A 15,137-nucleotide genomic window follows, 5' to 3' on the forward strand; every position below is an offset into this window, starting at 1 on the left:
CAAGTGTTTTAGGCAATATTTATTTCATACCTTTCCCTTCCAAAAAAAAAAGAACAAATTAAATTAAAAAGCCAAAAGCCAGCCTTTTGGAATCAGATATATGGGATTTGTCACCAAAACCAGCCAGTTTGGGAGCAGATCTCATCAGCTTCAGGCAGTGCTGAAACACAGCAATAAGTTTCAGGGTGGAAAAAAAGAATATAATGGAAGACAGTGGTGGCTGAGCTGAAATATTTACAAGGAAGAGGTGAAGTCCAGCTCCTTGACCAAGCACTGGGGTTTTCCCAGGGCACTCAGTTTCCCTCTCCCCAGACTGCCCTCTTGGAACTCCACAAGCCTTTGCAAACAATTCTCTTCTGGAGCCAAGCAAAGGGTTGGGAGAAAAAGAAAAAAAAAACCAAAACAAATAATTTGGGCTGAGTCCAGATCTGATGCAAACATGGAAAGGTTAAGGGAGGATGGTGAGTGTAGGATATAATTTAAGCTGTGCTTGCAGCCTCCTCCTACCACCACTTGGTTATCTGTTCTCCATCCCAGACCTCACCCCAGGCTCCACCATGGATGCATTTCTCTTCCAACTTGAAGAAGAAAACTTAATTCTAAGATGCATGAACTGTGTGAGGGATCCCTTTAGCAGCTCTGTAGGTTAAAAGAGGATTTGAAGTCGCTGCCCCCACCTCCCCCCCTCGATGCCAAAGGCTGGTTTGGGTTTTGTGACTGAGATATTTCAACTCAAGAAGTTTCCCAGGAGGCAGAGCTTTCAGCATAAGGGCTCTGAGCCTCAAAAAGCACCAGGAGATGCTTCTTTCTTTCTTTCTCCCCAGCCTCCCAGCACGTGGAGTCAATTCAGATCCAACAGTCAGTGCAGCAGTTCTGGTACAAATCAGATGGTTTGGCTGCACGAGGCACTGGAACTGGGCAGCCCCAGGAGCTCCCATTTCCACTGGCTTTTGTGGCTGCTGTCACAGAGCCGAGTTAGGAGCACTGGCTGCTGTGTTAAACCCCCATCAGCTGAGCAGTGACAACTGTTTGCTGGAAGAGTGACCCTGATGGCCCAGTTTGGGACCTCCACGGTGACACTGACCCTGTGCACAGACCATGGAACAGCAACCAGTGTTTGCTTCCAGTTTTGGCAAAAGCCAGCCCTTCCAACAGCTCAGCAGGGCTGATCTTGCTTGGACTAAGCCTGGCTCAGCCAGTGTAAAGCCTGGAGCGCAGCTTTGCAGAGGGCAGGCACGTTTCAGCCGTGGATGGTGCTGTCACATCGTTCTTGCCAAGTCCCAGCCCCTTCCCTCCTCCAGCTGATTCAAACGAGCCTTCTCCCTGCCCTTCCAGCACCTATAGGGGCTCCAGGAGATTTGGGACAAAGAGATGGACTGACTGGACAACGGGAAACAGCCTCCCACTGCCAGAGGGCAGGGTTAGGTGAGATATTGGGAAGGAATTCTTGGCTGTGAGGGTGGAGCAGCCCTGGCACAGGTTGCCCAGAGAAGCTGTGGCTGCCCCTGGATCCCTGCAAGTGTCCAAGGCCAGGTTTTATGAGGCTGGAAGCCACCAGGTCTACTGAAACGTGCCCATGGCAGGGAGTTGGAACTGGATGAACCTTAATGTCTCTTCCAGCCTAAATATTCCCATGATTCTAGAGAACCTCTTTAGAGTCCCCACAGCGGCACAGCATTCTAAATCTGGGATGAAAACAGAGCCTTCAAATGTACACGTTCCCTGAACGCTTCCAGGGACAGTGATCCCACCACTTTCCTGTTCAACCCATGTGCACACCAGCTACCACTTTCATTAAGCATCAGCCAGCTCATTACACCCCCACAACGACCAGGCAGCTGCAGTTCCATTTACAAGTCTCCGTCCCAAAATTACCCTTTTCCTTTAAACAAAACAAAACAAAACAAAAAAAACAAACAAGAAATGCATTAGAGAGGGACTTACAGAGCAGCAGCACTTCCAGCACAATTCCCTGATGGATGTTCCCACAGTGCTAAGGGACCCCAAACACCCTCATGTCCCAGGGCCCTGCTGTGGTCCAGGTCCAGCAGAGCTGACAAAGCTGAGCTGGAACAGCTCCTGCGCTCGGGAGGTTTATCTGAGGCAGAGCACACACTCGTTCCAGACCCTCCCTTATCACCACTGCAAATATCAGCACAGATAGAGGAGCACGTCATGCCCAGGAAGCTGCAGGAATGGTCCTTTCGCCTCCTCTGCCCCCACCTGCCCGAGCCTGTGCCCTGCTGCTCACCCCACGGACCCTCCACGGCCCCAGCCCTGCATCCAGCCCACACACTGCTCCAGGAAAGGAGATTTCACACTTTCAGCCAGTCACACCCCTCCAGGAAACACTGCAGCTGAGCCACAAAGTTCAGGGAAACAGGGAAAAAGCCATTCTTTTCCCTGAGCTGGGAGAGGAGATGCCAGAAAGAGCAAAATTGTCTCTCAGGTGCAGTAGAGCTCAACACAACCAATTACCACAGAAGCTTGGATTTAAATCCCTTCTGTCCTGAGAGTCCTTAACATAATAAACTGACCCTTCTAGGAATAGAGAGGACACCACCCCCCCCCCCACCCCCCCCATTTAAGCTTATTCTGCTGTCAGAAGTGGATCTCTAGCTGGTCACTACAGGGCATCTCTAAAAAAGTCTGGCCACCAGGTTACAGCTCCCCAGTAAATTCCCAGGCTTTGCTCCTGCTAAACTATCCTCATTCCCACTGGAACACAGTGTGTTTATCACACCAAGAAGATAAACCTCCCAAAGACTTTTCAACCCAGCAGGAACCTTTGCTTTCAGGTGAAATCCAATCTTGCTGTTAACAAGCCCCCCACCCCTCGTCCCTTCTGAGAAGGGACCATCCACCAGGGAAGGGACTGATCCCCCTGCTCCAGGTGGCACTGGGGTGGGTCACCAGCATCAGTAAGGCTTCCCAGAGCTTTTCCAGCCTGGCAGATGGGTCAGAATTCCCCCCTCCCCTGCTGCCCACGCTGTTTTTGATGAAAGATGCTCTGGGTGGACTTATCCCATGTTTTAAAGGCTGCCACATTCCTTGTGTTGTCCCGTTAACCCCATCCAAGAAGCCGAGCTGACTCTGCCTCCAGCACGGCTCCTGTGGCAGCAGGAGAGATGCCCACCCTGCCCAGAGCAGGGTTTCTGGAATGCTTTCCACCAGAAGCACATTCAGCCAGGTGCTCCCTTCACAGAGCCATCACAGAACGATCCCATCCAGCCCTGGAAGTCTGGGAAAGCCACAGGGCACCCTCTGAGCTCCAACGTCACCCCTCGTACCCCCACGAGCTCGAAACCAAGGCACGCTGCAGGGCTGACACTACAAACACAGGCAAGGACGTCTCCAAACCGGCCTTCAGCCACGCTGCTCCCCGCCTGTGTGTTCAGGGACATTGCCCTAATCCCACAAGCAGCTTTATTTTCCTTTGCAAAGCCAAACTGTGCCCAAGAACGGGCGCAGTTTGTGTGTCAGGAACACGCAGAGCAGTGACCTTGTGAGGCACAAAGGCTCGTGCCTGGCAGCACAAGGGACACACCAGAGCACGCTCACCACCCCCCCCAGCACATTAACATTTTAACATATACAGCTGTCTTACACTGCATTCCTTTAATATACAGCTCTCCCAGAGCACAGCCTGGAGATGAAAACAAAAAAAGAAAAAAAAAAAAAACACATCCCTACGCAAAGGAGACGGATTAGGAAACACTTGTGATAAGGGAAAGTATCTCCAGCTGAGCTGTCAACCTTGCACTTTAAATTAGGCTTTTAATGAGGACTGCAGGCACTCTGCATTTCAGCGATTAACTCACAGCTAAATACCAGCTGGAACACGGATTCTGCCCCCAGGTTTCAGGCAGGAGCACAAGAGGAGCTCACAGGATGTCAGACACCAGCAACTCACACCAAAGCCCAAGCACAGAGGGTAAGTCACCCCTAAAATAAGAGCCTCCCACCACTAGATATTTACAAAGCATCAAATGCAACACAGCAGGTGGGTTGGGAGCTCAGAGGACCCAGCTCAGGGAAAAAAAGAAGACAGTAATATCAAAATGCCTGCCAAAAATGTAGATACTTATGTAAGGGCTGGAAAACAGGGATTACAAGCTCAGTGTCCCAAGTGCAGAGCAGTCCTTGATGAGGAACATCATTTGCACATGAACAGGAGCACATCTAAAAATAGAGCTTTCCAGAAGCCACAGGTCGGGCCTCACCTCTCAGCTTGACAAATTCCAGGGCTCCCATTGATCCCAGAGCCAGCCACAGATTCCAGGGACTGCTCAGGCCCTCGCTGTGCAGACCTGCAGGCTCAAGCAGCCAGCTCATGGGCGGGGATGGAGAAATCATATCCCCAAAAGCCTGGGAGAAACGGAGCCAACCAGCCCTGGACACCCGGGCTGGGACAGCAGCGCTGCCTCTGTGCCGGCTTTCCAACTGCACAAGGTTTGACTGACAGTTTAAAGTCCCATTGACAAGATTCATGAATAATTAGGAGGTAGATTGACACCAGAATTCCCACAATAGCTGCAAACATAATCAACTGGTGGATCAGGCAACTGCCTACAAACCATCACCCACCTGACAGCTCCGAGGAACTTCTTTATGGGGCTTCTTCGTGCAAGAGAGAATCACAGAATCGTCAGAGGAAGGTCTGGGTTGGAAAGGATCTTAAAAATCACCTCATTCCACCCTTCCCACCATGGGCACCTTCCACTAAGACCAGTTGCAAGATGCTGGTTTTGAACACACACTTCTTACCTTCTCCAGAAAAAGCCCTTTTTGCCTCCCAGAGAGGTCAAATGGGTTGGATGAGTCCTTCCTACATCACGCAGGAAATATTTTAATCCCAAGGAAAGCATTAATTACCTCTTGGCAATAAAATAAAAGCAAATCCAGCAAACACACACACACACCAAAATCCGCCCAAATATCATAGAGTGACCTCACCCCTGAGGTAAATCCCTGTAAACAAACCTAAGCCCTGCCTACCCATCCCAAAGACCGGGTTTAGGCACCAGCAGGAAACCTCCAGGGAGCCTGGCCTGGGCACAGCCCAGCCCCCACCTTGCCCCTTGGCAGCATCATGGAAAAGCACTGGGCACAACAAGGTGTGACCTGGAAGAGATCCCAGTTTTATCAGCACTCTCCAAGGTTTTGTTCAGACAAGAGGGTTGAGATGGGGTCACACACAAGGGCCAGCCCGGGTCCCTGCCCTCCTGGCAAGGTCCTGGGCAATTCAGCAGGACAACAAGCCCAGACACGAGCCCCAAATCCTCTCCAAGCTCTTAAGTGCCCTGCTCAGGATTAGACCCGAGGATCTCGTGGAACACCCTGAGCATCACCCCGTGACCTTCAGGCACCAACTGCCAACCTCTGGAGCCACCTCCAAGCCTGAAAATCGACTGCACTTTATTTGTTTTGCTGCAATTGCATCAGGCAACCAGCACCCTGACTTGATTTTAGATTTGATTTATGATTTGGTGACTGTCAGCTCCAGGGATCCATCAATAAGTGGCCCAAAATATAATCTATTAGAGCGGCTCAGAACCCTTTGAAGGGCACAACCAGTCCATTATATCTTTTTAAAGGCTACAACCCAAAAATACCTCTTGGAGGAAACTGGTTTTCACCTTGTACTATTTCAGTCAGATGCAAAATGCTTTCCCTGAGCAACCTGTGCAAATGTGAGCCTGAAACTAAAACCAGAATATTTCTGCTCTGAGCATCTAAACCCGAGCTGGGGGAGAGACAAGTTTCGTTTCACCTCAGCCAGGAGGAGGAAAGGGAAGCAAAACACAGCAGCCAGATATTTATGAAGAGATTTTACAAGCTGCAGCAGAGTTTTAAGGGAAGCAGGTTTTAAATAAATAAATAAAAATTAAAGGCGAGCTCACTCCGAAGGGGAGAAGCGGAGGATAAAAAGCTGCTTAACACAGTGAAACAGATCCTTTGGAGCAGTCCCAGACAAGAAGAGAATAAACTTCCAGTCCATCACCTCCAAGTCCTCCTGCATCCCAAACACCTCACAGAAAGCCTGGCTCCAACACAGAGGACACAGGGGACAAAGGGCAGGAGGATTCAATTGGTCATGACTAAGGAGTTGTACTAAAAGCAGTCCCAGCTATTTCCAAGGAGGAGATGAGCCACCAGCAGGGCTCTGCTGGGATGGGGGAGCCTGGGGATGGAGCTGGTTCCCAGATTTGTGCATCACCCCAGCAAAGGTACAATCTCCCCCTCTCCTGTCCCCAACCCACCCTTCATCCAGGGGGAAAAACCCAAACTTCAGCAATACCTGGATCAAGAAACACACACACACAAAAGAGAAAGAACGTCAGTGAGAAAAAGATAATCACAGAAAGAAACATTTTTTATAAAGCTGATCCTGCCCAACGCCCAAGAGGGCAAAAAATTCCAGTCATGACCTGGAATGGGTTCCACGGGTGAAAACATCCCAATTGCCACCCGAGAAGGTCCTTGCTTGAACACCCTTCAGGGGAACGCTCTGCACCTTGAAACCACTCCCTGGTAGAATCTTCTACAAATATTTAATTGCATATAAAGTAAACAAACAAAAAAATCGGGCTGCTTTTTTTCCTTTCAGGCTGTTGAGCAACGACAGACTATTTCACCAAACATTCAGGCAGTTGTCCTGCCAGTGTCTGTGGGTATTTTTGGAGGAAGTGGGGAGAACACAGTGGTTAACTCAAGAGGAAAAAGCAGCAAAGCCAAACACCGACGTGCAGCTTCTTTCTTTTTTTTAATTTTATTTTGTTTTTGAAAGTCAAGCCACGCATGAAAGTAGCTGCGTCTAATCGCTGTTTATAGAGGGGCTGGGAGGCAAAAGCAGCTGCTGTAAACAGTCTCTTAAATCCCCTTTCCCAGCATCACGCTCAGAATATTCCCACAAAGGTACATCAAACACCGGGAGCAGACCTGGAGGGGGGGATATGGGGTTTGGGGAAGGAGGCAGAGGGATGAGGTGCCCGAGCCTCACACGCTCGGGTGTCGAGACCCTCCCGGACCCCTGGGAGGGGGAAGGAAAGTTGTCACCTCCCTGTGTTGCTCAGCATGGACAAAAGAAGCGGCTCTCGGTGTGACACTGCCCTCTCCTGAGCAGAGGGGACCGCTCGGCTCCACAGCCAGCCCAGCAGGAGGATTGTGGGGAGGAACAGCCCTGAGCAAAGCCCCAAACAGAGGGAGAAGCTGAGACACCACTCACCCCACAGCAGCTCCAGCCGGCACCAGCAAAGCCCGGGGCAGCCGCAGCCTCCCCGCACCGACAGCACTACCTGGGCTCCAACACGAAGGTGAACCACCCCTGTTTAGGCTCCTTGAAGCTTAATTAGCAGCTGCTGCTAATTAACAAAGCCTCTTTATGGCCACGGCAAAGTGGCTGCCAGGTGGATCCCATCTCTTCATCAGCGGGCTTGGAGCAACCTGGTCTGATGGGAGATGTCCCTGCCCGGGGCACGGGGTTGGAGCTGGAGGAGTTTGAAGGTCCCTTCCAACCCAAACCATTCTGTAAATCTGGGAATACCAGCAGGAGGGTGCAAAGCACCTCATTCCAGGGCTGTGGGAGAGGAGCCCAACCCCCATGGCTGCAAAATCTCAAGAAAAAGGAGTTTCAAACCAGGGGAAAGCATATTCTTACACCCCGTATTTGTAGGAAAGCTGCTCTCAGGAGGAGCCCTACCCTGACCAGCCCCTTGACTCTCGCTGTCGGTGATAACCACACCTTCCCGGGGTGGCACAAACCCGGAGCACAACGCCAGGAGGATTTCAAAGGTGAAGCCGTTCCCTTTCATCCTCACCCTCGGGAGGGCTCACAAAGAAGAGTTAAAGGACAATATTGCCCCCAGGTGTGTCTGGTAAAAGGGCACCCAGATCCAACTTCCACCACCTGTGAGCATCAAAGGGCCTCTAACAAACAGCAGGGTGAAGGAGCCACCTGTGACTCGACCTCAACCCACAACACCCTTTGCAACTCTGAGTTACTCCGACCCACATGTTAAAAAAACCACACAAAAAACCAACAAACCCCTAAATATGCTGGCACTGAGCAGTGAGAAAAACCCTGGCAATTTTAAGGCAGCTACTCCAGATCAAACACACATGGACAGATAGTTTATGGAGGAGAGTACAACAAACAGTCCCTGGCCCTTGCAGCTGCCTCAGTGTCTCGTTAGAATCTTCCAGTTCATAAAAGCAATTTGTTGCCCTTGCAAAAAAACCCAAACCTTGTATCATTAATTCTGAGCCAGCAGTTTCTGAACCTACAACCAGACACCCAACAGATTGATCCACCCAGGGCTCATTTTCATTGTCAACACACGAGGCAAACGTCAGCCGTGCTTCGCCACTCAGCGCAGAATTCATCCCAGGGAAGAGCAGAACATGCAGAACATGCTTATTTAATACAAGTACAGCGTGCCAGAGACACCCACTCTAAAATTAACTCTGCCACCAAAGCACAGCTTTAAATTTGCCACTGAAGAAGCACCTTCTAAATCCCAGGGAAATATTCTGCAGCCACACACCGCTGGGATATCACTGGGAAGATGCTTCGAGGAGGAGAAGGTGTTAACATAGCAGGGTTTGAGGATTCAGGATGCATCACTGTCAGGTGGATAAAGGCTGTATAATGAATTAATGGACCACTCTCCATAGCAATCTGATGGCTGGGGAGCACAGACCTGCCAGACAAAATGCAAGGCAGGAAATCCATTGACCTCAGCTTTTCCCCAGCCACACCTGCCAAGTGCGAGCTGGCAGTTTCCAAGGGGGAGAGAAGGGAGTCCTCCCGCCTCACCGTGCGCTCCAAACCCCAAAAAACCTCTTGAAGGAGCAGCACTGGGCGAAGTTTTGCTGGCTAATAAGCAGCAATCTAAATTTCCTGGCAGCTGGAGCATCCCGAGGAGAATCCAGCGTCGGAACGGCGCACTCGGATTGAACGCTCCCCGTGCGCGGAGTAACTTTTAATGGAGAAAAATCCACACAGGCTTCCTGAGCAACGCTCCTTTTCCTCCGCCAAAGAGCCAGCAAAGGGAACCAGAATTCCATTTTTTTGCTATAATTTCACACACAGCACAGTCAGGACTGTTCCTATCAGCTCTCCATAATCCCTTTCCAGCCCCAAAATAACCCTTAAGCCAAGACGATTACACGTAACAGTGGCTGGGCAGACCCAGCCCTGAAACCCCAAAGCACGGTGAGTTTGCCACAGCCAGGTTTTTTTCTGGCTGCAGAAGCCCCATTTCCACCCTGCCAGGGGGGAAATTTCACAGCTCCCACCCCAGGAATTGCTCCACCAGACCTTTTCCAGAGGAAAATGTGGACTGCAACTCCTCAGTGCCCAGTTTTCTGGGCGGTGACGCTACAGGACGTGGGTGAGAGCTTCAATAAAACACCAATGAAATTATTTCCCCCCCGCTTTTTTTTTCCTGAATTACTCCTTTTCCTGAGCAGTTTCTTTGCCAAGCATCAAAATACCACCCTCTACATTCACCCTTTTTCACCCCCTCTGGCTGAAAAATTTGGGGTGTTTAACAGCAGCTTTGCTGCGGGGGATGTCCCCCAGGAGCCATTCTTGAGCATCCTCCTGGGATGCTGGGAGACTGTGGGTGCTGGATGGGGCACTGGGTGCTCCTCCAGCTGGGCAAGCAACAATAAATCCCTCTTGGGATTTTGCTGCCTCAGGATTTTAGGGCTCTGGACAAGCCCTGGGACTGTGGGACACTGCAGATGCCAGGATTTTACATCAAAATGAAGCATTCCCTGGCAAACAAGTAGGGCCTGGAGAGAAAAGCAGGGGAGCAGATTCACACCCTGATAACTGGGGGGGGTCTCAGAGACCACAAGGGGCACCCTGGCACCTGTCACCAGGTGGGTGCCCACCCACAGTCCCCCATCACATCCCAACTTTGCCTGGGATGCTCCTGGCCAGGTGAGGCACCCATGGGGGCCACACAGCCTTTGAGGGGCACAGAGGGCAGAGGAACAGCTTTGGGGAATGGGAAAAAAAAATCCACATTTGGTGGGCAAAGAAACACCTTCTGGGAGTGGGGAAAACACCCACCTTTGAGGGCAAAGAAACACCTTTGGGAAATGGGGAAAAAAAACAACACCACCTTTAGGGGCAAAGAAACAACGCAGCACTTTTTGGGGGTCAAACCAACACGTCTGTCACACACCCAACACTTCCTCCCCCCCCCGCCCCGGCTCAGCATCGTCCCCCCACCCCGGGGGCACCGCGCACCCCAAAAGGGAAGGGGGAGGGGGGCGAGGGATGCCAAAGCCCCCTCCCAGTGCTCCCAGTGCTCCCAGTGCCACCCTTTACCTGCCGCTGGGGAATCCTCCAGCTCGCCCAGCCCCAGGGGACGGGGTGCCCCTGGCCCGCCGAGGCCGCGGGGGGGGCCGTGCCCCGGCACAGGGTGGGATGGGGCGGCGGCCGGGCGGACAGACGGGCGGACAGACGGGCGGACAGACAGACGGACGGACGGACGGAGCTGCCACCGCCGCGTCCCCGTCCCCGCACCCGGCTCGGCTCCGCTCCCCGAGCGGGGCGGGCGCTGCTCCGGCGGCTCCGCCCCGGCAGCGGCAGCGGCAGCAGCAGCAGGCAGGAGGAGGAAGGAGAGGAGGAAGGAGAGGAGGAGGAAGGGGCAGAAGGCTGTGCCCGATCACGCAGCTGGTTTTGGGGTGTCCCTGGGGGATGCGCCCGGCTGCGGGATAAGGGCACCCCTGGCAAGGGAAACCTCCCCGCTCCCCGCGCCGGCCCCTTCCCCTGTCCCTCCCGCTCGGGGCTGTCCCAAAGCTCGGTTCTGGGAGACCTGGGGAAGCCGTGGGGTGATTGGAACTGTGGATGGGGTTCGGGAATGCTGAGCGCCCAAAGGGCAGAGGGCACCCGGGAATGGGTTGGGTGGGAAGGGACCTTAAAGCTCATCCAGTTCCACCCGCGGGACACCTTCCATTAGACCAGGTTGTTCCAAGCCACGTCCAACCTTGGACACTTCCAGGGATGGGGCAGCCACAGCTTCTTTAGAGCAACCTGTGCCAGGGCCTCCCAACCCTCACAGCCAAGGATTCCTTCCCGACACCCCATCAAACCCTGCCCTCTGGCAGTTCCTCACATCTTCATCACCCGTCACCTCCCCTTCACCATCCATCTTCCTCCCCTCAACTGCGATATATGGATGTTGTCCCTCCCAGGGAGCAACATGTACATCCACACACACATTCAGAGTGGAATGAAAATAAAAATCTGACCTGGAAAACCTCCACAAGTTGGAGCAAATATATGGCCCCCGGGCCGCTGTCAACTGGGCACCAGTAAATCCCCGCTTGGCAGCACGAGCAGAGTGGTCACATCATTCATATTTCTATTCCTGGGGTATTTATATCCAAGGCAATCCAGTCTCAAAGAGGGATGGGATGGGAGGGATATTTTGTTCCCACGTGGGTGGATGGAGGTGGATAAAAAGGCTCCGGTTTAGGCTTTGCAGCCTCCTGGTTTCTCCTGCCCCTTCCAACTCACCCGTCCTTTCTTTTTCCGTCCCCTTTCATCACCTGCACTCGTTCCTCCATCAGGTCCTGAACTCCCAGGTGTGGAGCTGCACCCTGGACCTGATCTCCAGGCTGAGGCCACCCTGGTGTGGGGTCCTCAAGTCGGAGCAGTTTGGGGAAAGGAGGAGTGTTCTGTTGGATCTGCTCCGTGCTCAGGACCTGTTTTCTTCACATTGCAACACCACGGGTCACTCGGGGTGAGGAGGATGCCCAGGCCTGCCCAGCACTGAGGCAACACTGAACTGTGTCCTGCCTGGGAATCCTTTGCCCTTCTTGATGCAAGGTGACAAAAGATTTAGCTGAGAGCAACGGCCTCAGGGTTTCTTTCTGCAAATTGGCCATTTTCCACTTTTTCTGGCCCAGCCCCGAGGGAGTGCACGGTCCGAGCAGTTCAGAAGAAGGGGATATGCTGTCAAAATAACAAGCAAGTGTGAGACAGATGCCAGGCTCCTCTTTACTCAGCCAGACTTAGCCAAGAGGTCACTGGCAACTGTCTCTCTTTTCCCCCACCAGCAGGGAAGCTGCCTGCAGGAAAACACTGGAGCTGAAAGATCAGGATACAGGGGCTGATCCAAAGTGATGAGCCCGGGCACAGCAGAGGATCCTGGCAGCTCTTTGCCAAGTGCTTCTCCTTCCAGCACTGCTGACAGCAGACTTTTCAGAATCACAAGGCTCTCAGAGCTGTGATTATCTTAAATCCGGATGGAAGTACATCCTGTAGGAGCATTTGATTTGCTGCCTGGGCCATGCAGAACTTTAGGCTGTGTTCTCTGCAGGCAGGAGGGTGGATGTGCAGGGGCAGATGGGGCAGATGCAGGCGTTTCAAGACATGGCCATGGGTCAGACCCCATGCCAGACCCTACACGTCCCTGGGTTTGTGCCTCGTGTTTTGTCTCCTTTTAATTTCAGCAGAAAAGGCTTCAACCATTTGTAAGATCAAGAGAAAACTATTCTCTTCTGGCACTGAAAATATCCTTCCAAGTCGTGAGGTTCCACTGCAGCTGCTCCCGGTGTCAGCCAGGCATTTGCTTTCCACATCCTTTTTGCTGAGCAAAAGCCTCCAAAAGAATCGGAGTCTGCACATTTTCGGCATATTTCTGTGACTTGGCCAGTTGGATCCAACACAGGCTCCCACCAGGATGCAGGGCTGGGGAAGGTTTCATTTCCAAGCCACCTCCAAGAGGAATGATGAGCAGAAGGACCTTCCTTCCCCCCTGCCAGCAGCGATTTGGCTGCTCAAGGCTGTGCAGTGTCAAAAAAAAAAAAAAAAAAAAAATCTAGGGAGCAGCTGATGGAAGGGAATTTAACATGAAGTCCCAGACAGCTTCTAGGAAAAGAGGTGCAATTTTGGATGGGGAAAGTTGGTTTCAGATTTAAAAGTTCCTTATCCCATGCTTAGAGCCTTGAATGCTCAAAGCTATTTTAGATATCTCCCTGTGCTATGGCTGGGGGATTTCTGCTGTGATTCCTCAGGTGGATCCAGCCACATTCATTCCCAAACGATGCACCTATAAAAAAACCCTCATTAAAACCCTTTGGACTCAGTTTTTAGCTGCTCCTTTAGGACCCAGCTCAGCTTTAAAGCAGGGCTGAGTTTTAGGCATAGGCAGATCTCACACCACGTCCTGAAAGCCTTTCCTTACATGATTGTGGAAGGGGAAAATTCCTCCAGAAGGGCCAGTTTGGTTTTCTGGCAGGGAAATTGGAGACTGAAGACCTGGGGATGCAAAAGGGCAGCAGGTGAAAGTCTCAGAGGAGACTCTGCTTTGATATTTTGGTGGGGATGGACAGAGAAGGAGATGCTGCAGCTTCCCCTGAGAGAGGGAGCAGATGGAAGGGGGTGAACAGTCCTTAAACACAGCATGGAGCATCACCCTCCTCCAGGAGACAGGGCAGGTAGAGAAAAGTCCCTTTTCCTCTTCCCAGGCTCACAGGTGGCAAGTCTTTGCTTTGGGAGAAACACTTGCCTGAGCCCTCCTGGTGATCCAGAAATGGCTCTTTTTTGGGATCGCAGGATAACTTATTCCTACCTAATAGAGAATCACATAATTCCAGGATGGTTTGGGTTGGAAAGGACCTTAAAGATCATCCCATTCCCACCCTCTGCCATGGGCAGGGACACCTCCCACTAGTCCAGGTCGCTCCAACCTGGCCTTGGACACTTCCAGGGATGGAGCATCCACAGCTTCTCTGGGCAACCTGTGCCAGGGCCTCTCCATCCTCACAGGGAAGAATTCCTTCCCAATATCCCATCTAACCCTGCCCTCTGGCAGTGGGAGCCTCCTTGTCCTGTCCCTCCATTCCTTGTCCCCAGTCCCTCTCCAGCTCTCCTGGAGCCCCTTTAGGCCCTGGAAGGGGCTCTGAGGTCTCCCTGGAGCCTTCTCAGAGGTGTCAGAGTATTTTGGATGCTGTCTGTCTGTCTGTCTGTCTGTCTCTCTGTGTGTGGCAGCAGAGCTGGTGGGAGGTACATCCCCACTGCACTGCCCTGTAGGATCTGACCAGCCCTGGGAAGGGGAAGGAAGTGAGGAGAGGGACACAGGGACACCCCATTGTTCTGCCCCTTCAATCCTCGGGAATGCAGGGCAAACGGGAGGGAGAGCTGGGCTTTCCTGTGTTTGTGCTGGGAGTATTTTCATTTAGGTCCTTTTTCCTAATTCCTTCTCCGAGGTCTTTGTGCCTCTAATAAGTGCAGGGAGGGTGTTGATTGTAAGTATCCCCTTAGGCTTAATTATTGTACCATAATGGCATTTACAGGGACAACTCACAGAGCTATTTTGCTGTTACATCCTCTGCATTTCAACCTCTCGCTCACCTTTCCCCCCCTCCCCCAATCTGCCCCAACAAGCCCCTCAAGGTGTCCACCCCTGCAGCAAGAGCAGGGTGAGTTTGTGAGCCCCGCAGAGCCCTTTGAGGGGGAATCTGTGGATGTTTGGTGTTACCCAGCAACTAGAAACGAAGATACTGTTTGTCCACCGAGTCAGGAAACGTGCTGGCTGTTTGCACAATCCCTGTGTTTGCCTTGTCTGTGGTGGTTTAACCAGCAACCCCACAAGCCTTCCAGGAGATAAGATGGACGGGGGTAAACAGGAGGAAAGTCCCTGCCATGGATTGTTGGGGCAGGTAAATCAGGTCCCAGCCAACCCTGGGTGTTCCTGATCGCTGCAGTAAAGTCCTTTCAGAAACTGTGATGGTTCAAACAGTCATCAAAATAATAAATAAATAAATAAGGAAACAAATAAATAAACAAAAGGGCTCGTTTTTGTCCTGGCACAGTGTGGAAGAGAGAATTGCAAATGAAATACTTTGTGACATGTCATCAGTACGAAATCCGCCCTGGGCACATCAACGCTCTTAGATTGAGGGGCTGGAACTCACAACAAAGTCAGCTGAGGAGACAAACAAGCCTTTCTTTTTTTTTTTTTTTTAATTTTTAATTTTTAGGAGAAATTATTTGGGCAAAGGGATAAAGACAAGCAGAAGTGTCCCCACCTGATGTCTTTATTGCAAACGAGGTGCTCCTTGGTACATAAATACAGGGCTGGTTTACATCAGTGAAGGCAGAATGTGAC

General features: G+C 51.9%; 1 protein-coding gene across 1 annotated transcript in view; it reads right to left on the minus strand.

Annotated features, from left to right (window-relative positions):
• Positions 1-10,513, minus strand: part of GDPD5 (glycerophosphodiester phosphodiesterase domain containing 5) — a 112,298-nt gene extending 101,785 nt beyond the window's left edge. The window contains 1 exon segment of the mRNA XM_050333470.1: positions 10,346-10,513. The gene's annotated coding sequence lies outside the window, so the exon portion shown is untranslated.
• Positions 10,514-15,137: the final 4,624 nt, after the last annotated feature.

Source organism: Myiozetetes cayanensis, unplaced genomic scaffold (assembly GCF_022539395.1).
Source record: "Myiozetetes cayanensis isolate MyiCay16 unplaced genomic scaffold, myiCay2020 scf5-8, whole genome shotgun sequence".
In the NCBI taxonomy this organism is placed as follows: Eukaryota; Metazoa; Chordata; class Aves; order Passeriformes; family Tyrannidae; genus Myiozetetes; species Myiozetetes cayanensis.